Raw genomic sequence first — 26,181 nt, 5'->3', positions numbered from 1 at the left:
TGTCATATATATATATATATATATATAGTGTGTGTGTGTATACAGGATGTGTATCCCCCTGTATATAGTGGCATGTCCCATGCTGGTGTAACCTGTGTATTCCCTGTATATAATTATATATATACAGCTGATATAACTTATACCAGCTATACATATATAATTATAATTCCTTCTCTACTCACCTCTGCAGCAGTCTCTGGGCAGCCTGTAATGGAAAGTCCCCCGTCTTTTGATCACATGACCAGAGCCTGGTCATGTGATCTGCAGCCACAGGTCCTGTGCATACAGCGCTCCGGAGGCATATTACCAAAGGAGGCCTGAGTTCTCCTATGGGGCCGATTCAGCCTGGCTGGAATCGGCACCACGTGACACAGCGGCGTGCCCGCGCATTGCCGTGCACAGGATTGTGCTGCCTGAGTTCTCCTGTGCGGCCGATTCAGCCAACAGCGGCGTGCCCGCGCATTGCCGTGCACAGGATTGTGCTTTGCCCGCGCTTTCACATGCTCAGTGCCTTGCCATGCACTCGTGTGCACACAGGATTGTGCCTTGCCCGCGGTTTACATGCCACTCGTGTGTGTGCACAGACAGTTATTGATTTGGCAGGTATTTTTTGTGCTTTTTGGCAGGTATTTTTTGTGCTTTTGCCAAAGGTGATTATTTCTTTTGCGCAAGTGGATTTGCCAGCGGACGTTTTACACAGGACTACTAAAAGCCAAGGTAAGCTGCTGCATCTGCTCATTTAATTGCGCTCTTACTTCCCCTGCGCGCATTGGCGGAGAGGCGGCCAATTCTGCATGCCGCTGCATTGTCCACGAGCGCGATCCCCAGCATGCCGCTGCATTGTCACCGCTGCATTGTCCACGAGCGCGATCCCCAGCATGCCGCTGCATTGTCTCCGCGATCCCCAGCATGCCGCTGCATGCATTGTCGCCGCCGCATTGTCCACGAGCGCGATCCCCAGCATGCCGCTGCATTGTCTCCGCGATCCCCAGCATGCCGCTGCATGCATTGTCGCCGCCGCATTGTCCACGAGCGCGATCCCCAGCATGCCGCTGCATTGTCTCCGCGATCCCCAGCATGCCGCTGCATGCATTGTCGCCGCCGCATTGTCCACGAGCGCGATCACCAGCATGCCGCTGCATTGTCTCCGCGATCCCCAGCATGCCGCTGCATGCATTGTCGCCGCCGCATTGTCCACGAGCGCGATCCCCAGCATGCCGCGGCATTGTCTCCGCGATCCCCAGCATGCCGCTGCATGCATTGTCGCCGCTGCATTGTCCACGAGCGCGATCCCCAGCATGCCGCTGCATTGTCTCCGCGATCCCCAGCATGCCGCTGCATGCATTGTCGCCGCTGCATTGTCCACGAGCGCGATCCCCAGCATGCCGCTGCATTGTCGCCGCTGCATTGTCCACGAGCGCGATCCCCAGCATGCCGCTGCATTGCTACGTGTGGAGACGCGGTTACCTGAGATTTGTGCGCTGCTACGTGTGGAGACGCGGTTACCTGAGATTTGTGCGCTGCTACGTGTGGAGACGCGGTTACCTGAGATTTGTGCGCTGTGCGCTGCTACGTGTGGAGACGCGGTTACCTGAGATTTGTGCGCTGTGCGCTGCTACGTGTGGAGACAACACCCAAGATTTGTGCGCTACGTGTGGTGAGTACGTCACCTGAGATTTGCGCGACGCCACCTGACGCCACCTGTCTTTTTTTGCAGATTTGTGCGCCTTATTGCAAAATAACGTGTGGAGAGGATCCTGACGTTTGGACACGTTTCGAGAAGAATTTCGCTTCGCTCGGACACCATCTGACATCACTCAGCGAGGTAAGCTGCTGCATCTGCCCAAATTTTGATCGCGTGCATCTGCTGATATGCGCATATTTGCAGGTGTTCGCTTGCATCTGCTTATATCCGCATACTTGGCGCATATTTGCAGGTGTTCGCTTGCATCTGCTGATATGCGCACATTTGGCGCATATTCGCAGGTGTTCGCTTGCATCTGCTGATATGCGCATATTTGCCGGTTTTCTCCTGCATCACCAGATATGTGCATTTTTGCTTGCATGTGGTGATATGCTCTCCGTTTTCCACAGGACGACTCGTGTGGAGAGGAACATGACATTTGGCTGCGGTTTGTACAACGTACGGAACCGGAGATTGGCGTTTTAGGTGCTGATCTCACATTTGCCCCCCGCCTTTTGGAGAGGACGACTCTTCTGGAGAGGAATTTCGCTTCGCTAGGACATCACGTGACGTCACTCGGCGAGGTAAGCTGCTGCATCTGCCAAATTTTTCATTGCTTGCATCTGCTCATGTGTACATGCATGCGTGCCTGTATGCATGCGTGCCTGTATGCATGCGTGCCTGTATGCATGCGTGCCTGTATGCATGCGTGCCTGTATGCGTACATGCCTGTATGCGTACATGCATGCATGCATGCCTTGTGCGTGCCTGCCTGTATGCGTACATGCGTGCATGCATGCCATGTGCGTGCATGCATGCCATGTGCGTGCAGGCATGCCATGTGCGTGCAGGCATGCCTTGTGCGTACAGGCATGCGTGCCTTGTGCGTACAGGCATGCGTGCCTTGTGCGTACAGGCATGCGTGCCTTGTGCGTACAGGCACGCGTACGTGCCTTGTGCGTACAGGCACGCGTACGTGCCTTGTGCGTACAGGCACGCGTACGTGCCTTGTGCGTACAGGCACGCGTACGTGCCTTGTGCGTACAGGCACGCGTACGTGCCTTGTGCGTACAGGCACGCGTACGTGCCTTGTGCGTACAGGCACGCGTACGTGCCTGTACGCGTACAGGCACGCGTACGTGCCTGTATTTATGTATAGATGCACGCATGCATAGATGCACGCATGTATGCATGCATAGATGCATGTATGTATGCATAGATGCATGTATAGATGCATGCATAATTCTTCTGACCTGGTTGAGGGAGTAGTGGTCATTGTAAGTGGGTTGAGCGGATCTAGGAATCAGTAATACTGGTGGGATGTGACTGTTAACCTGCTGATTTCTCGTCATTTCCTGCAGATCTGACGTCCTTGAGAACGGGAAGGCTGGCAGACAGTGAAGAGACCCTCGACGTTCAGCAATCTTTAAACCCTTCTTTTAATGAACTGTTTTTTCCCAGTGACTCCCTTGTTTTTAATACGCTTTTTAAAAAAAAAAATTATGACGGAGGATCCTGAAAAACTGCGCAATATTTTACTGCAATGCATTAAACAGAAAAGACCCATAAACACAGCGGCCTTTTGTCTATGTCACAAAGGCTGCTAGGTGTCATAATTAAGGATGAGTGAGTATACTTGCTAAGGTACTACTCGTTCAAGTAATGTGCCTTAGACGAGTATCTCCCTGCTCGTCCTTAAAGATTCGGGGGCCGCCGCGGGGGAGAGCGGGGAGGAACGGAGGGGAGATCTCTCTCTATCTCCCCTGCGACTCACCTGTCAGCCGCAGCGGTCCCCGAATCTTTATGGACGAGCAGGGAGATACTCGTCTAAGGCACATTACTTGAACGAGTAGTGCCTTAGCGAGTATACTCCTGCTCATCCTTAATTATGACACCTAGCAGCCTTTGCAAACTTGGATTGGTGTAGGAAAACTAAGTGTTCCTCAAAATTCTGAAAAGTAATGTTAAATTTGTACGTCTCCTAAATGGAAAAAATAAATGTACAAACGTTTTAAACCGTGCTTCCAGAATAAAGTGAACAGATGGAAATCTATATGTTCGCAAAGATTTGTACAGTATGTTGGCACTTATTTTATATATGACATTTGACAATGTGAAAAAATGAAAATTCAAAATTGTGCAAAGTAGCAATTTTAATAAATATACACAACTTTTAACAGTCCTTTTTTACTACCTAACAGAAGTACAACAAGGGGAAGAAAACAATGTCACAGTCACTTGGATATGCAAAACCTTTACAGACTTATGATATGTCAAGTGACACATGTAACGTTCCAAATTTTCGGCCTGTCACTAAGGCGCAAACAGGCTTGTTCTCTAAGGGGATAAATAGCTTAGTGTATAAACTTTAAACCGACTAACGAGGGACAGTGAGCAGCATCACATGCATCGTACTGCTCCATCAGATCCTGATGATGTATTTCCATAGCAGGTGATGGGCCATTTCCAGCTTTTAAGCATCCTCCGGAGCCAACATCTGGGAACTTCTGTCTCTCTGGTGATTCAACTCTGTGGTTGCGAGCAGCGGAAACGGTTACCACAGTGCAAGATTCTGACCAAAACGTATCAGCTGACCTATAACGAGGAAGAAAAAAAAAATTAACCCTGCCTGCAATTGGCTTCATTCCGTGGGTTTTCCTAGTTATTGCACTGTCCCTGCTTTTCTTCACTCCTACTTTAATAGATAAAGACGTCGTATTTGGACAATTGGTATGTTTCTCCGAAGGTTGGTGCAGTATTGTGATGGAACCGGTACGTTTGCTAAAAAAAGGAATTAAATGCTCAAATCTAATGTTATGTCTTTTTCGGCCAATAAGACGAATTTAACACAGCAAGTGTGTGTGTGTGTGTGTGAGAGAGAGAGGGGGTGGCTGAGTAAGTGGGTATACATACATGCACGCACGCAGGCACGCGTGCGTGCACGCGTGTACGCATAAGGCGTGTACGCATAAGGCACGCACGCATAAGGCGTGTACGCATAAGGCACGCACGCAGGCACGCATGCCCGTACGCATAAGGCAGGCACGCATGCCCGTACGCATAAGGCATGCACGCATGCCCGCACGCATAAGGCAGGCCCGCAGGCCCGCATAAGGCATGCACGCATGCCCGCACGCATAAGGCACGCATGCCCGCACGCATAAGGCATGCATGCCCGCACGCAGGCACGCATGCACGCACGCACGCACGCACATAGGCATACAGGCACGCACGCACGCATACAGGCACACATGTACGCATACAGGCACACATGCCCGTACGCATAAGGCATGCCGTACGCATAAGGCATGCCGTACGCATAAGGCATGCACGCATGCCCGCACGCATACGGCACGCATGCCCGCACGCATAAGGCACGCATGCCCGCACGCATAAGGCACGCATGCCCGCACTCATAAGGCACGCATGCACGCATAAGGCACGCATGCACGCATAAGGCACGCATGCACGCACATAGGCATACAGGCACGCACATAGGCATACAGGCACGCACGTACGCATACACGCACGCATACAGGCATGCATGTACGCATAAGGCATGCATGCATGTACGCATACAGGCACGCACGCATACAGGCACGCACGCACGCATAAGGCATGCATGTACGCATACAGGCATGTACGCATACAGGCACGCATGCATGTACACATGAGCATATGCAAGCAATGAAAAATTTGGCAGATGCAGCAGCTTACCTCGCCGAGTGACGTCACGTGATGTCCTAGCGAAGCGAAATTCCTCTCCAGAAGAGTCGTCCTCTCCAAAAGGCGGGGGTCAAATGTGAGATCAGCACCTAAAACGCCAATCTCCGGTTCCGTACGTTGTACAAAACGCAGCCAAATGTCAGGTTCCTCTCCACAGGAGTCGTCCTGTGGAAAACGGAGAGCATATCACCACATGCAAGCAAAAATGCACATATCTGGTGATGCAGGAGAAAACCGGCAAATATGCGCATATCAGCAGATGCAAGCGAACCCCTGCAAATATGCGCCAAATATGCGCATATCAGCAGATGCAAGCGAACACCTGCAAATATGAGCCAAATATGCGCATATCAGCAGATGCAAGCGAACACCTGCAAATATGAGCCAAATATGCGCATATCAGCAGATGCAAGCGAACACCTGCAAATATGCGCCAAGTATGCGCATATCAGCAGATGCACGCGATCAAAATTTGGGCAGATGCAGCAGCTTACCTCGCTGAGTGATGTCAGATGGTGTCCGAGCGAAGCGAAATTCTTCTCGAAACACGTCCAAACGTCAGGATCCTCTCCACACGTTATTTTGCAATAAGGCTCACAAATCTGCAAAAAAAGACAGGTTGCGTCAGGTGGCGTCACGCAAATCTCAGGTGACGTACTCACCACACGTAGCGCACAAATCTTGGGTGTTGTCTCCACACGTAGCAGCGCACAAATCTCAGGTAACCGCGTCTCCACACGTAGCAATGCAGCGGCATGCTGGGGATCGTGCTCGTGGACAATGCAGCGGCATGCTGGGGATTGCGGCGACAATGCAGCGGCATGCTGGGGATCGCGGCGACAATGCAGCGGCATGCTGGGGATCGCGCTCGTGGACAATGCAGCGGCATGGCGACAATGCAGTGGCATGCTGGGGATCGCGCTCGTGGACAATGCAGCGGCATGCTGGGGATCGCGGCGACAATGCAGCGGCATGCTGGGGATCGCGCTCGTGGACAATGCAGCGGCATGCTGGGGATCGCGCTCGTGGACAATGCAGCGGCATGCAGAATTGGCCGCCTCTCCGCCAATGCGCGCAGGGGAAGTAAGAGCGCAATTAAATGAGCAGATGCAGCAGCTTACCTTGGCTTTTAGTAGTCCTGTGTAAAACGTCCGCTGGCAAATCCACTTGCGCAAAAGATGTAAAACTTCCGCTGGCAAATCCACTTGCGCAAAAGATGTAAAACTTCCACTGGCAAATCCACGTGCGCAAAAGAAATAATCACCTTTGGCAAAAGCACAAAAAAAACCTGCCAAAAAGCACAAAAAATACCTGCCAAATCAATAACTGTCTGTGCACACACACGAGTGGCATGTAAACCGCGGGCAAGGCACAATCCTGTGTCCACACGAGTGCATGGCAAGGCACTGAGCACGTGAAAGCGCGGGCAAAGCACAATCCTGTGCACGGCAATGCGCGGGCACGCCGCTGTTGGCTGAATCGGCCGCACAGGAGAACTCAGGCAGCACAATCCTGTGCACGGCAATGCGCGGGCACGCCGCTGTGTCACGTGGTGCCGATTCCAGCCAGCTGATTGGCTGAATCGGCCCCATAGGAGAACTCAGGCCTCCTTTGGTAATATGCGCTCCGGAGGGCATATTAGTAGTTTACACTGCGGTTATTCCTGCTGCCGATTCCAGCCAATGAGGTGGCTGGAATCGGCACCATGTGACCTCCCATTGTGCACGAGCAGTACAGTTCAGCTGCCGTGCACGATGAGAGCTGTGCCCGCGCCTCACGTGACCGGTGACGTCACCGATACTTGAATTTGCCCGCGAATTCCGAGCCTACAGAGGAAGCTGATGGTTGGAGCCTTTTATACTTACAACGTGGGAGAGGAAGATTTCTGCGCTGTGTGGTGAGTACCTACCTGAGATTAATGTGCTGTGTACCTACCTGAGATTAATGCGCTGTGTGGTGAGTACCTACCTGAGATTAATGTGCTGTGTACCTACCTGAGATTAATGCGCTGTGTGGTGAGTACCTACCTGAGATTAATGTGCTGTGTACCTACCTGAGATTAATGTGCTGTGTACCTACCTGAGATTAATGCGCTGTGTGGTGAGTACCTACCTGAGATTAATGTGCTGTGTACCTACCTGAGATTAATGCGCTGTGTGGTGAGTACCTACCTGAGATTAATGCCCTGTGCGCTACGTGTGGTGAGTACCTACCTGAGATTAATGTGCTGTGTACCTACCTGAGATTAATGCGCTGTGTGGTGAGTACCTACCTGAGATTAATGTGCTGTGTACCTACCTGAGATTAATGCGCTGTGTGGTGAGTACCTACCTGAGATTAATGCGCTGTGTGGTGAGTACCTACCTGAGATTAATGCGCTGTGTGTGCTGAGTACCTACCTGAGATTAATGCGCTGTGTGTGGTGAGTACCTACCTGAGATTAATGCGCTGTGTGTGGTGAGTACCTACCTGAGATTAATGCGCTGCGTGTGGTGAGTACCTACCTGAGATTAATGCGCTGCGTGTGGTGAGTACCTACCTGAGATTAATGCGCTGTGTGCTGCTGTGTGGTGAGTACCTACCTGAGATTAATGCGCTGTGTGTGGTGAGTACCTACCTGAGATTAATGCGCTGTGTGTGGTGAGTAACTACCTGAAATTAATGCGCTGTGCTGCTACGTGTGGTGAGTACCTACCTGACATTAATGCGCTGTGCTGCTACGTATGGTGAGTACCTACCTGACATTAATGCGCTGTGTGGTGAGTACCTACCTGAGATTAATGCGCTGTGCGCTACGTGTGGCGAGTACCTACCTGAGATTAATTCGCTGTGCGCTACGTCTGGTGAGTACGTCACCTGAAATTTGCGCGACGCCACCTGACGCAACCTGTCTTTTTTTGCAGATTTGTGCGCTACGTGTGGAGACGCGGCCACCCGAGATTTGTGAGCTTTTTTTTGCAAACTTGCGTGTGGAGAGGATCCTGACGTTTGGACGCGTTTTGAGAAGAATTTCGCTTCGCTTGCACACAAGCTGACATAACTCGTCAAGGTAAGCTGCTGCATCTGCTAAAATTTTCATTGCGTGCATCTGCTCATACGTGCTTATTTTGCGCATATTTGCAGGTTTTCGCTTGCGTGTGTGTGTACGCACGCACGCGTGTGTGTGTACGTATATATAATATATGATTCTTCTGACCAGGTTGGGGGAGTAGTGGTCAATGTAAGTGGGTGGAGCGGATCTAGGGATCAGTAATACTGGTGTGATGTGACTGTTAACCTGCTGATTTTTCGTTATTTCCTGCAGATCTGACGTCCTTGAGAATGGGAAGGCTGGCGGACAGTGAAGAGACCCTCAACGTTCAGCAATCTTGAAACCCTTCGTTTTATGGACTGCTTTTTGCCGGTGACTCACCTTTTTTTTTTTATAAGCTTTTTGGAGTATCCTGAAAAACTGCGCAATATTTTACACCGATTGAGTAAACAGAAAAGATCCCCAAACACAGCGGCCTTTGGTTTATCAGGGAATGACACTTGGTGTAAAATCCACATTTTTAATAAATAATAAAACGTGATTTGAATTTGTTTTTTTGTTTTACCTTATTTATGTTTTTAACTCCTGATTACCCACGCTGTAAAGCTGGCTGCGACGAGCTCCGCCATGGAATTCCGGGGCGGAGCCCATCACGGCAGCCCCAAGAGACCCCAATACTTACCTCTGGTTCCGGAGTCCCGCATGACGCCTCAGTGCGCATGGGTAATAGAGCGTGAGACGCACCGCAGCGGCATGTGACGCGGCTGGCGGTAGGCGTAGAGGCGGTTTCACGCTATTTTCCGCTGTGCTACAGCGGAAAATAGCGTGAATGGACGGCTTCCACAGACTGCAATGGAAGCCGTCCGCGCGTATACCCGCGGCATTTTACGGTGCGGAATTCCGCTGTGAAATTACGCACCGTAAGCATTGAGCTATTAGGTTGAATACCGTGTTTCCCCGATAGTAAGACACCCCCCGATTGTAAGACGTATCGGGGGTTTCAGGGGGGTCGGCCAATGTAAGCCGTACCCCGAAAGTAAGACATATGTCTTACTTTCGGGGAAACACGGGGGTATTGCCGCCTCCCTCTCATCTACGGTAGCTGCGCGCCACCTCCTGCCCACTTCCGCGCCGCCCCCCCTCCATACGTCACCGCGTCTGCCGCCTTTGGCCTCATGTCCACGGGGAAAATCAGGCCCGCTACGGATTCTCCATGTAGAATCTGCAGCGGGTCCTTCTGCCCCGCGGACATGAGCGCTGAAAATAGGAATAAATCAGAATTAACTTACCTCTCACACGCTCCGGATACTTCCTTCGCTGCGGCGTCATCTTCTCTCGTCGCGGCCGGATCTTCTTTCTTCGGCTCGGCGGATGTGCATGATGACGTCGGTGACGTGCCCCGCACATGCGCCGGGCCGAAGCAAAATGATCCGGCCGCGACTGAGAGAAGATGGCGCCGCGGCGAAGAGAAGAACCGGAGCGTGTGAGTACAATTTGATTTTTGTGTCCCGGGAGACCCGCATGAAAATGGAGCATGGTCCAGATTTTTTCATGCTCCATTTTCCAATATAAGACATACCCCGAAAGTAAGACATAGTGGGGCTTTTGGGGATAAAAAGAAAGTAAGACACTGTCTTACTTTCGGGGAAACACGGTAGATCCGTCTGTGGGAAGGAGCCTTAAGGCCTCATGTCCACTAGCAAAATGGAATTGCGGTTTCCACAGCGGATTTGCCCCTAGGGAATCATTGGCCATCCCGTCCATTAAACTGATTTTTGCACGCCCGGATGGAATTTTAATAGAATTGCGTTTTTCATGCGTGGGAGAAAAAACCACAGCATGCTCCATTTTACCGTGGATCGGCCACATTGCTATCACATTGATAGCAATGTGTGCAGATATCTGCATGAAAATTATACAATTGAAAGCTGATTCTACGCGGATTGTATTTTTCTAGTGGACATGAGGCCTAAGGCCGCCTGCAGACGGCCGTGTCGCATCCAGCTGCTCGCAACGGGACCCGACCTGAGCGCCTGCAGAGAGCAGTGCGGAACTCGCCCGCTTCCGCAGCTCTGACTCATGTGCCAGCAGGCGCCACATGCGCAGAGCCGGCAGCCAGCGAGTGGCGTTTCTGTACAGGGCTCTGCAAACCCCGCACAGAATTAGAGCATGGCGCGGTTTGTTTTCTGCGCGTGATTTCGCGTAGATAAACCACGGCCTTCTGCATAGGATTGCGTATTGAAATGCAATCCTATGCAGGCGTGTACAGCCGGAAATGTATGGTGCTGCGTCTGGCATAGACTGAAGTGGCAGCGGTGCGCACTCGTCATCAGCTGATTGGCAGGGATTCTGGGAGGCAGATCACCACTTCACTGCGCATAGATCATCAGTACTGGAGTCCCAGGGAACCCTTTTAACCCCTTGCCACCGCAGCACGTGAATGTATGTATATGTTAGGAAGCAGCTTTCTGGAATGGACTTGCATCTACATCCTACAGATCTGAGCCCACACCATCTACTGCTGGAGACTGTTGCTAATGACAGTTGGCCTCCGGCAGCCACAGCGGGCATGGGTGAGGCAACCGATTCCCGCTGTTAACCCTTTCCAGTCCAATGTCGGGCCTGCCCCGACATCATAATTTCCCTCCACAGCTCCAATGTCGGGGCAGGCCCAACACTGCAGTGCAGGAGTGGATCTGCACCCGATCGTCAGGCACATCGGGTGCAGATGCACTCCTGCACTGGTCCTCATCGAGGACCCCCGAGGAGAAGGCAGAAAGGGATTTTAATCCTTTCTGCCTTCTCCTTTACACATTACTTAGCGCTATGTAATGCATAGATTCTGGCCGGCGATCATGTGACCGCCGGTGTTACCTGACCCCAGCAGTCACATGATCGCCGAGCCGGGAGGCAGAAGGAGAGTACTGACGACGCCGGACAGGTAAGCAGGTCCCTCCCTGCACCCTCCTGAACTCTGTCAGCTCAGGAGGGTGCAGGGAAAGTGTATTTTTTCTCACCCATTCTCCCCAGAACCAATTTATTTGGAGCTGGGGAGAATGGGTGAGAAAAAATAAGTGGATTGGAAAGGGTTAATGCTTTGCATGCAACGATTGCTCTTATTTCATTAGGTTTTTGTATGTAATCAGATATACTTCAGTCTAAGCCGACCTGAGTATAAGCCAAGGTACCAACTTTTACCCCAAAAACCTGGGGTCAATTATTGACTTGAGTATAAGGCAAGGGGTAATATTAGGTACCTCGGCTAACACTGGGATCGGCTATACTCGAGTATGCATTGTGGCTGCTGCTACAGGCCAAGTGGGCAGTATTGTCCGGGTCTCCTGGACTCATGGTTAGTGTAGGGACTAGCAGTATAACCAGGAGCTTAGAAGTTCGCCCGCTAGCTTCACGTTTTGTCTACAATGTCAAGTAATACCTGTTCTTTATAATCAGCCTATCTGTTAGTAGTGGTTGCATTTTTGGCTTCTGTATGCAGTGTTTTCTATCTCTGTGTATTCTGTTCCGTCTCTGTTATATGCCATGCGTGTGTCCTGTTCTGTGGCTCCTAGGATCAGCTATGGCCCAGTTCCGAAGACCACTGGGCCGCCCTCTTATTTGGGGATGTATATGCTTAGGTTGGGCCACTGTCGACACCCCCCCCCCCTCTTTAGCACAGGGTTAGTTGCATGCATTCCATGTGAATCTCCTGTGTTTCCTGTGTGCATGTATACTACTAGACTACTAGTCCTTTGGTCACGATGGTGTTGGCAGTCTGCTAAATCTGCCCACACGATCATAACAGTCTGTTCAGAAAGCCACATAGTACTGATTACATTTTGGGTCCCATTTGTGCATACTAACATAACATTAGGGCCACAATGGGTACATTTCTGAAAACAATACAAACAGGGGTATCCATTTTGGGGTGTCAGTGCACATGAAAATGATGATTTTTTGTGGAAAAAAATTTAGAATAGCACATTAGCCGAAATAAAGCCTTATTATAATTTTTTTTTTTATCATAATTCCATTAATTCCTGAAAATGTGTGATCTAAATACTCCTCACACCACTCAGTGAACACAAAGGGGTGTACTTTGTAAAATAGGGTCATTTTAGGGGGTATGTATTCTGACACCCACGAGCCTTTGCAATCTTGGCTCGGTGGAGGAAAAAGGATTTAGCAAAATGAGAAAAAATGAGGTTCAACTTGAATGTCTCCAAAATGGTTCCAAACAAAAGATGTTTTTGCAAATGTGCGTCCAGAATAAAGTGAACAGATGGAAATATGTTGGCAAAGATTTGTAGAGTATGCTTGCACATATAACATTTGCAAATGTTAAAAAATTACAAGTTATTCAAAACTGTCAATATTAATTTTAATAAATATACCCAACTTCTGACTGCCCATTGTTACCACTTAAACGAAGTACAACAAGGCACAGAAAAAACAATGTAAGAATCACTTCGATTTGCAAACATGCCCATCTTGAAAGCGTCCTACTGAGCCAACATCTAGGACCGCCAGTCTCTGCTGCTTCAACAACGATTGTGAGCAAACGCAGTGTGGTAATCTTGAAATAACTTATCAGCTCACCTGTAAAGAAGAAGGAAAAAAGTTTGCAAGAAAATAAATAAAAGCTTAGTCTATCCAAAAATACCAAAAAAAAAAAAAAGGTGAGTCACCGGCAAAAAGCAGTCCATAAAACGAAGGGTTTCAAGATTGCTGAACGTTGAGGGTCTCTTCACTGTCCGCCAGCCTTCCCATTCTCAAGGACGTCAGATCTGCAGGAAATAACGAAAAATCAGCAGGTTAACAGTCACATCACACCAGTATTACTGATCCCTAGATCCGCTCTACCCACTTACATTGACCACTACTCCCCCAACCTGGTCAGAAGAATCATATATTATATATACACGTACACACGTACGCACACACGAAAACCTGCAAATATGTGCAAAATAAGCACGTATGAGCAGATGCACGCAATGAAAATTTTAGCAGATGCAGCAGCTTACCTTGACGAGTTATGTCAGCTTGTGTGCAAGCGAAGCGAAATTCTTCTCAAAACGCGTCCAAACGTCAGGATCCTCTCCACACGTAAGTTTGCAAAAAAAAGCGCACAAATCTCGGGTGGCCGCGTCTCCACACGTAGCGCACAAATCTGCAAAAAAAGACAGGTTGCGTCAGGTGGCGTCGCGCAAATCTCAGGTGACATACTCACCACACGTAGCGCACAGCGAATTAATCTCAGGTAGGTACTCGCCACACGTAGCGCACAGCGCATTAATCTCAGGTAGATACTCGCCACCCGTAGCACACAGCGCATTAATCTCAGGTAGGTACTCACCACACGTAGCGCACAGCGCATTAATCTCAGGTAGGTACTCAGCACACAGCGCATTAATCTCAGGTAGGTACTCAGCACACACAGCGCATTAATCTCAGGTAGGTACTCACCACACACAGCGCATTAATCTCAGGTAGGTACTCACCACACACAGCACACAGCGCATTAATCTCAGGTAGGTACTCACCACACGTAGCGCACAGCGCATAGATCTCAGGTAGGTACTCAGCACACAGCGCATTAATCTCAGGTAGGTACTCAGCACACAGCGCATTAATCTCAGGTAGGTACTCACCACACAGCGCATTAATCTCAGGTAGGTACTCACCACACAGCGCATTAATCTCAGGTAGGTACTCACCACACAGCGCATTAATCTCAGGTAGGTACTCACCACACGTAGCGCACAGCGCATTAATCTCAGGTAGGTACTCAGCACACAGCGCATTAATCTCAGGTAGGTACTCAGCACACAGCGCATTAATCTCAGGTAGGTACTCAGCACACAGCGCATTAATCTCAGGTAGGTACTCAGCACACAGCGCATTAATCTCAGGTAGGTACTCAGCACACAGCGCATTAATCTCAGGTAGGTACTCAGCACACAGCGCATTAATCTCAGGTAGGTACTCAGCACACAGCGCATTAATCTCAGGTAGGTACTCAGCACACAGCGCATTAATCTCAGGTAGGTACTCAGCACACAGCGCATTAATCTCAGGTAGGTACTCAGCACACAGCGCATTAATCTCAGGTAGGTACTCAGCACACAGCGCATTAATCTCAGGTAGGTACTCAGAACACAGCGCATTAATCTCAGGTAGGTACTCAGCACACAGCGCATTAATCTCAGGTAGGTACTCAGCACACAGCGCATTAATCTCAGGTAGGTACTCAGCACACAGCGCATTAATCTCAGGTAGGTACTCAGCACACAGCGCATTAATCTCAGGTAGGTACTCACAGCACACAGCGCATTAATCTCAGGTAGGTACTCACAGCACACAGCGCATTAATCTCAGGTAGGTACTCACCACACACAGCGCATTAATCTCAGGTAGGTACTCACCACACAGCGCATTAATCTCAGGTAGGTACACAGCGCATTAATCTCAGGTAGGTACACAGCGCATTAATCTCAGGTAGGTACACAGAGCATTAATCTCAGGTAGGTACACACCACACAGCGCATTAATCTCAGGTAGGTACTCACCACACGTAGCGCACAGCGCATTAATCTCAGGTAGGTACTCACCACACAGCGCATTAATCTCAGGTAGGTACACAGCACATTAATCTCAGGTAGGTACTCACCACACAGCGCATTAATCTCAGGTAGGTACACAGCACATTAATCTCAGGTAGGTACTCACCACACAGCGCATTAATCTCAGGTAGGTACACAGCACATTAATCTCAGGTAGGTACTCACCACACAGCGCAGAAATCTTCCTCTCCCACGTTGTAAGTATAAAAGGCTCCAACCATCAGCTTCCTCTGTAGGCTCGGAATTCGCGGGCAAATTCAAGTATCGGTGACGTCACCGGTCACGTGAGGCGCGGGCACAGCTCTCATCGTGCACGGCAGCTGAACTGTACTGCTCGTGCACAATGGGAGGTCACATGGTGCCGATTCCAGCCACCTCATTGGCTGGAATCGGCAGCAGGAATAACCGCAGTGTAAACTACTAATATGCCTCCGGAGGGCATATTACCAAAGGAGGCCTGAGTTCTCCTATGGGGCCGATTCAGCCAATCAGCTGGCTGGAATCGGCACCACGTGACACAGCGGCGTGCCCGCGCATTGCCGTGCACAGGATTGTGCTGCCTGAGTTCTCCTGTGCGGCCGATTCAGCCAACAGCGGCGTGCCCGCGCATTGCCGTGCACAGGATTGTGCTTTGCCCGCGCTTTCACATGTTCAGTGCCTTGCCATGCACTCGTGTGGACACAGGATTGTGCCTTGCCCGCGGTTTACATGCCACTCGTGTGTGGCACAGAGAGTTATTGATTTGGCAGGTATTTTTTGTGCTTTTTGGCAGGTATTTTTTGTGCTTTTTGGCAGGTTTTTTTTGTGCTTTTTGGCAGGTTTTTTTTGTGCTTTTGCCAAAGGTGATTATTTCTTTTGCGCACGTGGATTTGCCAGCGGAAGTTTTACATCTTTTGCGCAAGTGGATTTGCCAGCGGACGTTTTACACAGGACTACTAAAAGCCAAGGTAAGCTGCTGCATCTGCTCATTTAATTGCGCTCTTACTTCCCCTGCGCGCATTGGCGGAGAGGCGGCCAATTCTGCATGCCGCTGCATTGTCGCCGCGATCCCCAGCATGCCGCTGCATTGTCGCCGCGATCCCCAGCATGCCGCTGCATTGTCGCCGCGATCCCCAGCATGCCGCTGCATTGTCCACGAGCGCGATCCCCAGCATGCCGCTGCATTGTCCACGAGCGCGATCCCCAGCATGCCGCTGCATTGTCCACGAGCGCGATCCCCAGCATGCCGCTGCATTGTCGCTGCGATCCCCAGCATGCCGCTGCATTATCGCCATGCCGCTGCATTGTCCACGAGCGCGATCCCCAGCATGCCGCTGCATTGTCGCCGCGATCCCCAGCATGCCGCTGCATTGTCGCCGCGATCCCCAGCATGCCGCTGCATTGTCGCCGCAATCCCCAGCATGCCGCTGCATTGTCGCCGCAATCCCCAGCATGCCGCTGCATACATGGTCGCCGCTGCATTGTCCACGAGCGCGATCCCCCAGCATGCCACTGCATTGTCGCCATGCAGCTGCATTGTCCACGAGCGCGATCCCCAGCATGCCGCTGCATTGTCGCCGCGATCCCCAGCATGCCGCTGCATTGTCGCCGCGATCCCCAGCATGACGCTGCATGCATGGTCGCCGCTGCATTGTCCACGAGCGCGATCCCCAGCATGCCGCTGCATTGTCGCCGCGATCCCCAGCATGCCGCTGCATGCATGGTCGCCGCTGCATTGTCCACGAGCGCGATCCCCAGCATGCCGCTGCATTGTCGCCGCGATCCCCAGCATGCCGCTGCATGCATGGTCGCCGCTGCATTGTCCACGAGCACGATCCCCAGCATGCCGCTGCATTGCTATGTGTGGAGACGCGGTTACCAGAGATTTGTGCGCTGTGCGCTGCTACGTGTGGAGACGCGATTACCTGAGATTTGTGCGCTGTGCGCTGCTACGTGTGGAGACAACACCCAAGATTTGTGCGCTACGTGTGGTGAGTACGTCACCTGAGATTTGCGTGACGCCACCTGACGCAACCTGTCTTTTTTTTGCAGATTTGTGCGCCTTATTGCAAAATAACGTGTGGAGAGGATCCTGACGTTTGGACGCGTTTCGAGAAGAATTTCGCTTCGCTCGGACACCATCTGACATCACTCAGCGAGGTAAGCTGCTGCATCTGCCAAATTTTTCATTGCTTGCATATGCTCATGTGTACATGCATGCGTGCCTGTATGCGTACATGCCTGTATGCGTACATGCATGCATGCCTTATGCGTGCCTGCCTGTATGCCTATGTGCGGGCATGCGTGCCGTATGCGTGCGGGCATGCGTGCCGTATGCGTGCGGGCATGCGTGCCGTATGCGTGCGGGCATGCGTGCATGCCTTATGCGTGCATGCCTTATGCGTGCGGGCATGCATGCCTTATGCGTGCGTGCATGCCTTATGCGTGCGTGCATGCGTGCATGCCTTATGCGTGCGGGCATGCGTGCATGCCTTATGCGTGCGGGCATGCATGCCTTATGCGTGCGGGCATGCATGCCTTATGCGTGCGGGCATGCGTGCATGCCTTGTGCGTGCGGGCATGCGTGCCTTATGCGTGCGGGCATGCGTGCCTTATGCGTGCGGGCATGCGTGCCTTATGCGTGCGTGCATGCCTTGTGCATGCCCTTGTGCGGGCATGCGTGCATGCCTTGTGCGTACGGGCATGCGTGCCTGCATGCCTTATGCGTGCGTGCCTGCGTGCCTTATGCGTGCATGCCTTATGCGTGCGGGCATGCGTGCATGCCTTATGCGTGCGTGCATGCCTTATGCGTGCGGGCATGCGTACATGCATGCCTGTATGCGTGCGTGCATGCCTGTGTGCGTGAGTGCATGCCTTATGCGTGCGTGCCTTATGCGTACATGCATGCCTGTATGCGTGCGCGCATTATGCGTACACGCATTATGCGTACACGCATTATGCGTACACGCATTATGCGTACACGCATTATGCGTACACGCATTATGCGTACACGCATTATGCGTACACGCACTATGCGTACACGCACTATGCGTACACGCACTATGCGTACACGCATTATGCGTACACGCATTATGCGTACACGCATTATGCGTACACGCATGCCTGTGTGTACACGCATGCCTGTATGCGTACACGCATGCCTGTATGCGTACACACATGCATGCCTGAATGCGTACATGCATGCCTGTATGCGTACATGCATGCCTGTATGCCTATGTGCGTGCATGCATGCCTTATGCGTGCATGCCTTATGCGTACACGCACGCGTGCCTGTATGCGTGCATGCCTTGTGTGTACACGCATGCCTGTATGCGTACACGCATGCCTGTATGCGTACACGCATGCCTGTATGCGTACACGCATGCCTGTATGCGTACACGCATGCCTGTATGCGTACACGCATGCCTGTATGCGTACACGCATGCCTGTATGCGTACACGCATGCATGCCTGTATGCCTATGTGCGTGCATGCATGCCTTATGCGTGCATGCCTTATGCGTACACGCACGCGTGCCTGTATGCGTGCATGCCTTATGCGTACACGCATGCCTGTGCGTACACGCATGCCTGTGCGTACACGCATGCCTGTGTGTACACGCATGCCTGTGTGTACACGCATGCCTGTATGCGTACACGCATGCCTGTATGCGTACACGCATGCCTGTATGCGTACACGCATGCCTGTATGCGTACACGCATGCCTGTATGCGTACATGCATGCCTGTATGCGTACATGCATGCCTGTATGCCTATGTGCGTGCATGCATGCCTTATGCGTGCATGCCTTATGCGTACATGCCTTATGCGTACACGCACGCGTGCCTGTATGCGTACACGCACGCGTTCCTGTGTGCATGCATGCCTGTATGCGTGCATGTATGTATACATGCATGTATGCTCACCCACTTACTCAGCCACCCCCTCTCTCTCTCTCACACACTTGCTGTGTTAAATTCGTCTTATTGGGCGAAAAAGACATAACATTAGATTTGAGCATTTAATTCCTTTTTTTAAGCAAACGTACAGGTTCCATCCCAATACTGCACCAACCTTCGGAGAAACATACCAATTGTCCAAATACGATGTCTTTATCTATTAAAGTAGGAGTGAAGAAAAGCAGGGACAGTGCAAGAACTAGGAAAACCCACGGAATTAAGCCAATTGCAGGCAGGGTTAATTTTTTTTTTCTTCCTCGTTATAGGTCAGCTGATACGTTTTGGTCAGAATACTGCACTGTGGTAACCGTTTCCGGTGCTCACAACCACAGAGTTGAATCACCAGAGAGCCAAAAGTTCCCAGATGTTGGCTCCGGAGGACGCTTAAAAGCTGGAAATGGCCCATCACCTGCTATGGAAATCCATCATCAGGATCTGATGGAGCAGTACGATGCAGATTGTCAGGTTGCATGTGATGCTGCTCACTGTCCCTCGTTAGTCGGTTCAAAGTTTATACACTAAGCTATTTATCCCCTTAGAGAACAAGCCTGTTTGCGCCTTAGTGACAGACTGAAAACTTGGAACTTTACATGTGTCACTTGACATATCATAAGTCCGTAAAGGTTTTGCATATCCAAGTGACTGTGACATTGTTTTCTTCCCCTTGTTGTACTTCTGTTAGGTAGTAAAAAAGGACTGTTAAAAGTTGTGTATATTTATTAAAATTGCTACTTTGCACAATTTTGAATTTTCATTTTTTCACATTGTCAAATGTCATATATAAAATAAGTGCCAACATTCTGTACAAATCTCTGCGAACATATAGATTTCCATCTGTTCACTTTATTCTGGATGCACGGTTTAAAACTTTTGTACATTTATTTTTTCCATCTAGGAGACGTACAAATTTAACATTACTTTTCAGAATTTTGAGGAACACTTAGTTTTCCTACACCAATCCAAGTTTGCAAAGGCTGCTAGGTGTCATAATTAAGGATGAGCGAGTATACTCGCTAAGGCACTACTCGTTCAAGTAATGTGCCTTAGACGAGTATCTCCCTGCTCGTCCATAAAGATTCGGGGACCGCTGCGGCTGACAGGTGAGTCGCAGGGGAGATAGAGAGAGATCTCCCCTCCGTTCCTCCCCGCTCTCCCTCACGGCGGCCCCCGAATCTTTAAGGATGAGCAGGGAGACACTCGTTTAAGGCACATTACTCGAACGAGTAGTACCTTAGCAAGTATACTCGCTCATCCTTAATTATGACACCTAGCAGCCTTTGTGACATAGACAAAAGGCGGCTGTGTTTATGGGTCTTTTCTGTTTAATGCATTGCAGTAAAATATTGCGCAGTTTTTCAGGATCCTCCGTCATAATTATTTTTTTTAAAAAGCGTATTAAAAACAAGGGAGTCACTGGGAAAAAACAGTGCATTAAAAGAAGGGTTTAAAGATTGCTGAACGACGAGGGTCTCTTCACTGTCTGCCAGCCTTCCCGTTCTCAAGGACGTCAGATCTGCAGGAAATGACGAGAAATCAGCAGGTTAACAGTCACATCCCACCAGTATTACTGATTCCTAGATCCGCTCAACCCACTTACAATGACCACTACTCCCCCAACCAGGTCAGAAGAATTATGCATGCATCTATACATACATACATGCATGCGTGCATCTATGCATGCATGTGTGCATCTGCATGCATGTACACGCATGCGTGCATCTATACATAAATGCATGCATACAGGCACGCGTGCATGTCCGCATACAGGCACGCGTGCATGTCCGCATACAGGCACGCGTGCATGTCCGCATACAGGCACGCGTGCATGTCCGCATACAGGCACGCGTGCATGTCCGCATACAGGCACGCGTGCATGTCCGCATACAGGCACGCGTGCATGTCCGCATACAGGCACGCACGCATGCCTGTACGCATACAGGCACGCACGCATGCCTGTACGCACAAGGCACGCATGCACGCACATAGGCATACAGCCACGCATGTGTGTACGCATACAGGAATGCGTGTACACAGAGGCATGCGTGTACACATAAGGCATGCGTGTACACATACAGGCATGCGTGTACGCATAATGCGCGCATGTACGCATAATGCGCGCATGTACGCATAATGCATGCACGCACGCATACAGGCATGCATGTACGCATAAGGCATGCACTCACGCATAAGGCATGCACTCACGCATAAGGCACGCACTCACGCATAAGGCACGCACGCACACAGGCATGCATGCACGCACAAGGCATGCACGCACGCACAAGGCATGCACGCACGCACACAGGCATGCATGCAGGCACGCATGCCCGCACGCACAAGGCATGCACGCATGCCCGCCCGCACAAGGCATGCACGCATGCCCGCACGCATAAGGCATGCCCGCACGCATAAGGCATGCATGCCCGCACGCATAAGGCATGCATGCCCGCACGCATAAGGCATGCACGCATGCCCGCACGCATACGGCACGCATGCCCGCACGCATACGGCACGCATGCCCGCACGCATGCCCGCACGCATAAGGCACGCATGCCCGCACGCATAAGGCACGCATGCCCGCACGCATAAGGCATGCCCGCACGCATAAGGCATGCACGCATGCCCGCACGCATAAGGCATGCACGCATGCCCGCACGCATACGGCATGCACGCATGCCCGCACGCATACGGCACGCATGCCCGCACGCATACGGCACGCATGCCCGCACGCATACGGCACGCATGCCCGCACATAGGCATACAGGCACGCACGTACGCATACACGCAGGCACGCATGTACGCATAAGGCATGCATGCATGTACGCATACAGGCATGTACGCATACAGGCACGCATGCATGTACACATGAGCATATGCAAGCAATGAAAAATTTGGCAGATGCAGCAGCTTACCTCGCTGAGTGATGTCAGATGGTGTCCGAGCGAAGCGAAATTCTTCTCGAAACGCGTCCAAACGTCAGGATCCTCTCCACACGTTATTTTGCAATAAGGCGCACAAATCTGCAAAAAAAAGACAGGTTGCGTCAGGTGGCGTCACGCAAATCTCAGGTGACGTACTCACCACACGTAGCGCACAAATCTTGGGTGTTGTCTCCACACGTAGCAGCGCACAGCGCACAAATCTCAGGTAATCGCGTCTCCACACGTAGCAGCGCACAGCGCACAAATCTCTGGTAACCGCGTCTCCACACATAGCAATGCAGCGGCATGCTGGGGATCGTGCTCGTGGACAATGCAGCGGCGACCATGCATGCAGCGGCATGCTGGGGATCGCGGCGACAATGCAGCGGCAAGCTGGGGATCGCGCTCGTGGACAATGCAGCTGCATGGCGACAATGCAGTGGCATGCTGGGGGATCGCGCTCGTGGACAATGCAGCGGCGACCATGTATGCAGCGGCATGCTGGGGATCGCGGCGACAATGCAGCGGCATGCTGGGGATTGCGGCGACAATGCAGCGGCATGCTGGGGATTGCGGCGACAATGCAGCGGCATGCTGGGGATTGCGGCGACAATGCAGCGGCATGCTGGGGATCGCGGCGACAATGCAGCGGCATGCTGGGGATCGCGGCGACAATGCAGCGGCATGCTGGGGATCGCGCTCGTGGGCAATGCAGCGGCATGGCGATAATGCAGCGGCATGCTGGGGATCGCAGCGACAATGCAGCGGCATGCTGGGGATCGCGCTCGTGGACAATGCAGCGGCATGCTGGGGATCGCGCTCGTGGACAATGCAGCGGCATGCTGGGGATCGCGCTCGTGGACAATGCAGCGGCATGCTGGGGATCGCGGCGACAATGCAGCGGCATGCTGGGGATCGCGGCGACAATGCAGCGGCATGCAGAATTGGCCGCCTCTCCGCCAATGCGCGCAGGGGAAGTAAGAGCGCAATTAAATGAGCAGATGCAGCAGCTTACCTTGGCTTTTAGTAGTCCTGTGTAAAACGTCCGCTGGCAAATCCACTTGCGCAAAAGATGTAAAACTTCCGCTGGCAAATCCACGTGCGCAAAAGAAATAATCACCTTTGGCAAAAGCACAAAAAAAACCTGCCAAAAAGCACAAAAAAAACCTGCCAAAAAGCACAAAAAATACCTGCCAAAAAGCACAAAAAATACCTGCCAAATCAATAACTCTCTGTGCCACACACGAGTGGCATGTAAACCGCGGGCAAGGCACAATCCTGTGTCCACACGAGTGCATGGCAAGGCACTGAACATGTGAAAGCGCGGGCAAAGCACAATCCTGTGCACGGCAATGCGCGGGCACGCCGCTGTTGGCTGAATCGGCCGCACAGGAGAACTCAGGCAGCACAATCCTGTGCACGGCAATGCGCGGGCACGCCGCTGTGTCACGTGGTGCCGATTCCAGCCAGCTGATTGGCTGAATCGGCCCCATAGGAGAACTCAGGCCTCCTTTGGTAATATGCCTCCGGAGGTGAGTAGAGCCGCAGTAGCCCCTCCCCCTGGTAATCGCTAGCCGGCAGAGACTGATAGACTGCAGCTGTGAGTGGTCACAGCTGCAGTCTATCAGTTGGAGGGCCGCGCCGTGGGAGTCTGCAGCCTGTAATTAGCTGCCGGCACCACGTGTAACAGCCCTCCCCTCTGCTCTTGCTGACCTGCGGCGCTGCCTCCCGTCTCTCTTCTCTCTCCTCAGCCATCATGCGGCCGACAGCGTCGATCCCCCGGGCCCCCTCAGCTCAAGGGCCGGGTATATGCACTGGGGGAGGGTGTCACTATTGCACTGGGGGGGTGTCACTATTGCACTGGGGAGCCGTCACTATTGCACTGGGGAGCCGCTGGGGGGGTGTCACTATTGCGCTGGGGGGCCGCTGGGGGGGGGGTGTCACTATTGCAGTGGGGGGCCGCTGGGGGAGGGTGTCACTATTGCACTGGGGAGCCGTCACTATTGCACTGGGGAGCCGGTGGGGGGGTGTCAATATTGCGCTGGGGGGCTGCTGGGGGGGGGGGTGTCACTATTGCAGTGGGGGGCCGCTGGGGGAGGGTGTCACTATTGCACTGGGGGGCCGCTGGGTGGGGGGTGACACTATTGCGCTGGGGGTGTGTGTGTCACTATTGCAGTGGGGGGCCGCTGGGGGAGGGTGTGTCACTATTGCAGTGGGGGGCCGCTGGGGGAGGGTGTCACTATTGCACTGGGGGGCCGCTGGGGGGGGGGGGTGACACTATTGCGCTGGGGGTGTGTGTGTCACTATTGCAGTGGGGGGCCGCTGGGGGAGGGTGTGTCACTATTGCAGTGGGGGGCCGCTGGGGGAGGGTGTGTCACTATTGCAGTGGGGGGCCGCTGCGAGGTGGGGGGGGTGTCACTATTGCACTGGGGGGCCGCTGGGGGGGTGTCACTATTGCACTGGGGGGCCGCTGGGGGGGGTGTCACTATTGCGCTGGGGGGGTGTCACTATTGCACTGGGGGGCCGCTGGGGGGGGGGGGTGTCGCTATTGCGCTGGGGGGGGTGTCGCTATTGCACTGGGGGGCCGCTGGGGGAGGGGGTGTCGCTATTGCACTGGGGGGCCGCTGGGGGGGTGTCACTATTGCACTGGGGGGCCACTGGCGGGTGTCGCTACTGCACTCGGGGGGCCGCTGGCGGGTGTCGCTACTGCACTGGGGGGGCCGCTGTGGGGTGTCGCTACTGCACTGGGGGGGCCGCTGTGGGGTGTCACTACTGCACTGGGGGGCCGCTGTGGGGTGTCACTACTGCACTTTGGGGCCGCTGTGGGGTGTCACTACTGCACTGGGGGGCCGCTGTGGGGTGTCATTGTTGCACTGGGGGGCCGCTGTGGGGTGTCATTGTTGCACTGGGGGGCCGCTGTGGGTTGTCATTGTTGCACTGGGGGGCCGCTGTGGGTTGTCATTGTTGCACTGGTGGGCCGCTGGGGGGTGTCATTGTTGCACTGGGGGGCCGCTGGGGGGTGTCATTGTTGCGCTGGGGGGTGTCATTGTTCCACTGGGGGCCCGCTGGGGGGTGTCCCTAATGCACTGGGGGCCCGCTGGGGGGGTCACTATCGCCGCTGTGGGGGTCACTATTACCGCTGGGGCCGCTGTGATGTGGGGGTCACTATTACTGCTGGGTGGGGGTTCCCTATTATCGCTGGGGGTGCTGGGGGGGAGGGGTCACTATTACCGCTGGGGGTCACTATTACCGCTGGGGCTGCTGTGTGGTGGGGCTCACTATTATCGCTGTGGGGGGTCACTATTACCGCTGGGGCTATTGTGTGGTGGAGGTCACTATTATCGCTGTGGGGGGTCACTATTACCGCTGGGGCAGCTGTAGGGTGGGGGTCACTATTACCGCTGGGGCTGCTGTGTGGTCGGGGTCACTATTATCGCTGTGGGAGGTCACTATTACCGCTGGGGCCGCTGTGATGCAAGGGTCACTATTACTGCTGGGGCTGCTGGGGGTGGGTCACTATTACCGCTGGGGTATGTTTACATGTGGCGGAAATGGGCAGGGCTGTTTCAAAATAGGGTGCAAATTTTGACTACTTTTTGGATGCGGAAATGCTGCAGAATTTTCCACAGAAATTTCCGCTGAGGACGTTCTGCAACATTTCCGCATCTAAAAGCAGTCAAAATCTGCATGCTGTCAATTTTGAAGCGGCTGGTCCTTTTTGGAACGACGGGGGTAAAATCATACGCCGTGATAAACCCCGCCCCCGACGTGTTGGCACTTTGTGATAAATAAGTGGGTTTTAGGTTGCGGTTTGGGCACTCGATCTCTAAAAGGTTCGCCATCACTGGCCTATGCTCATTAGTGCTTAAACCAGGTCAGTCATGAAGGAGTTAACTGCGGGCGAATGCAGGTTACAGATGGAGGGATGTTGGTTGAACTGCATGTAAATCTGCAATAGTTTGGGGGACTCCCAGCAGACAGAGGGGTTCTCCTCCAGGAAGCAGGCAGCACATGGTTAACTACCTAAGCCGGGTGCGGGTGAATGCAACGCTTGTATGAAAGAGGCATAAAGCTGCGGGGTTTTTTTTCTCCCCTCTTCCCCCATGCACAGATATACGTTGTCCTCGTGTGCAGGGGAAGGGGGGGGGGGGGGAAGAGCCAGGAGCAGGAACTGAGCTCCTGTCCCCCTCTCTGCCTCCTCTCCGCCCCTCTGCACTATTTGTAATGGGGAGAGGTGGGACGGGGGCGGGGCTAATTCTCGGAACT

At 52.5% G+C, this 26,181-nt stretch overlaps 6 long non-coding RNA genes across 10 annotated transcripts in view; 3 read left to right on the top strand and 3 right to left on the bottom strand.

Moving 5' to 3' along the window:
• LOC136591236 (uncharacterized) overlaps nucleotides 1–8,982 on the top strand; it is a 68,156-nt gene extending 59,174 nt beyond the window's left edge. For 2 of the 4 annotated variants that reach the window (XR_010787944.1, XR_010787945.1), the window contains exons 2-3: nucleotides 8,314–8,459; nucleotides 8,715–8,982. This is a non-coding gene — a long non-coding RNA (uncharacterized lncRNA). Of the gene's footprint in view, nucleotides 1–7,039; nucleotides 7,308–7,711; nucleotides 7,730–8,313; nucleotides 8,460–8,714 lie in introns of those variants that run through there. The other 2 variants (XR_010787943.1, XR_010787946.1) reach the window with 2 other exon arrangements.
• LOC136591235 (uncharacterized) lies at nucleotides 371–3,309 on the top strand. Of its 2 annotated transcripts, XR_010787942.1 has the most exons (4): nucleotides 371–717; nucleotides 1,718–1,825; nucleotides 2,095–2,268; nucleotides 3,046–3,309. It is a non-coding gene; the product is annotated as an uncharacterized lncRNA (long non-coding RNA). The 2 variants fall into 2 exon arrangements; XR_010787941.1 differs by lacking the exon at nucleotides 371–717 and having other exon boundaries at nucleotides 1,535–1,825.
• Nucleotides 3,826–7,037, bottom strand: LOC136591237 (uncharacterized). The gene is made up of 4 exons (XR_010787947.1): nucleotides 6,532–7,037; nucleotides 5,905–6,012; nucleotides 5,402–5,575; nucleotides 3,826–4,279 (listed from the first exon to the last, which is right to left on the bottom strand). It is a non-coding gene; the product is annotated as an uncharacterized lncRNA (long non-coding RNA).
• A 3,820-nt stretch (nucleotides 8,983–12,802) lies between the features above and the next one.
• LOC136591232 (uncharacterized) lies at nucleotides 12,803–15,489 on the bottom strand. The gene is made up of 4 exons (XR_010787937.1): nucleotides 15,227–15,489; nucleotides 13,463–13,608; nucleotides 13,127–13,225; nucleotides 12,803–13,037 (listed from the first exon to the last, which is right to left on the bottom strand). It is a non-coding gene; the product is annotated as an uncharacterized lncRNA (long non-coding RNA).
• LOC136591233 (uncharacterized) lies at nucleotides 15,489–19,702 on the top strand. Its single transcript, XR_010787938.1, has 3 exons — nucleotides 15,489–16,008; nucleotides 17,093–17,200; nucleotides 19,264–19,702. It is a non-coding gene; the product is annotated as an uncharacterized lncRNA (long non-coding RNA).
• A 118-nt stretch (nucleotides 19,703–19,820) lies between these two features.
• On the bottom strand, nucleotides 19,821–23,405 carry LOC136591231 (uncharacterized). The gene is made up of 3 exons (XR_010787936.1): nucleotides 22,931–23,405; nucleotides 21,907–22,014; nucleotides 19,821–20,510 (listed from the first exon to the last, which is right to left on the bottom strand). It is a non-coding gene; the product is annotated as an uncharacterized lncRNA (long non-coding RNA).
• Between the last annotated feature and the right edge of the window lie 2,776 nt (nucleotides 23,406–26,181).

Source organism: Eleutherodactylus coqui, unplaced genomic scaffold (genome assembly GCF_035609145.1).
Source record: "Eleutherodactylus coqui strain aEleCoq1 unplaced genomic scaffold, aEleCoq1.hap1 HAP1_SCAFFOLD_72, whole genome shotgun sequence".
In the NCBI taxonomy this organism is placed as follows: Eukaryota; Metazoa; Chordata; class Amphibia; order Anura; family Eleutherodactylidae; genus Eleutherodactylus; species Eleutherodactylus coqui.
The sequence above is the reverse complement of the archived record's forward strand: the minus strand, read 5'-3'. Positions and strand labels throughout refer to the sequence as shown.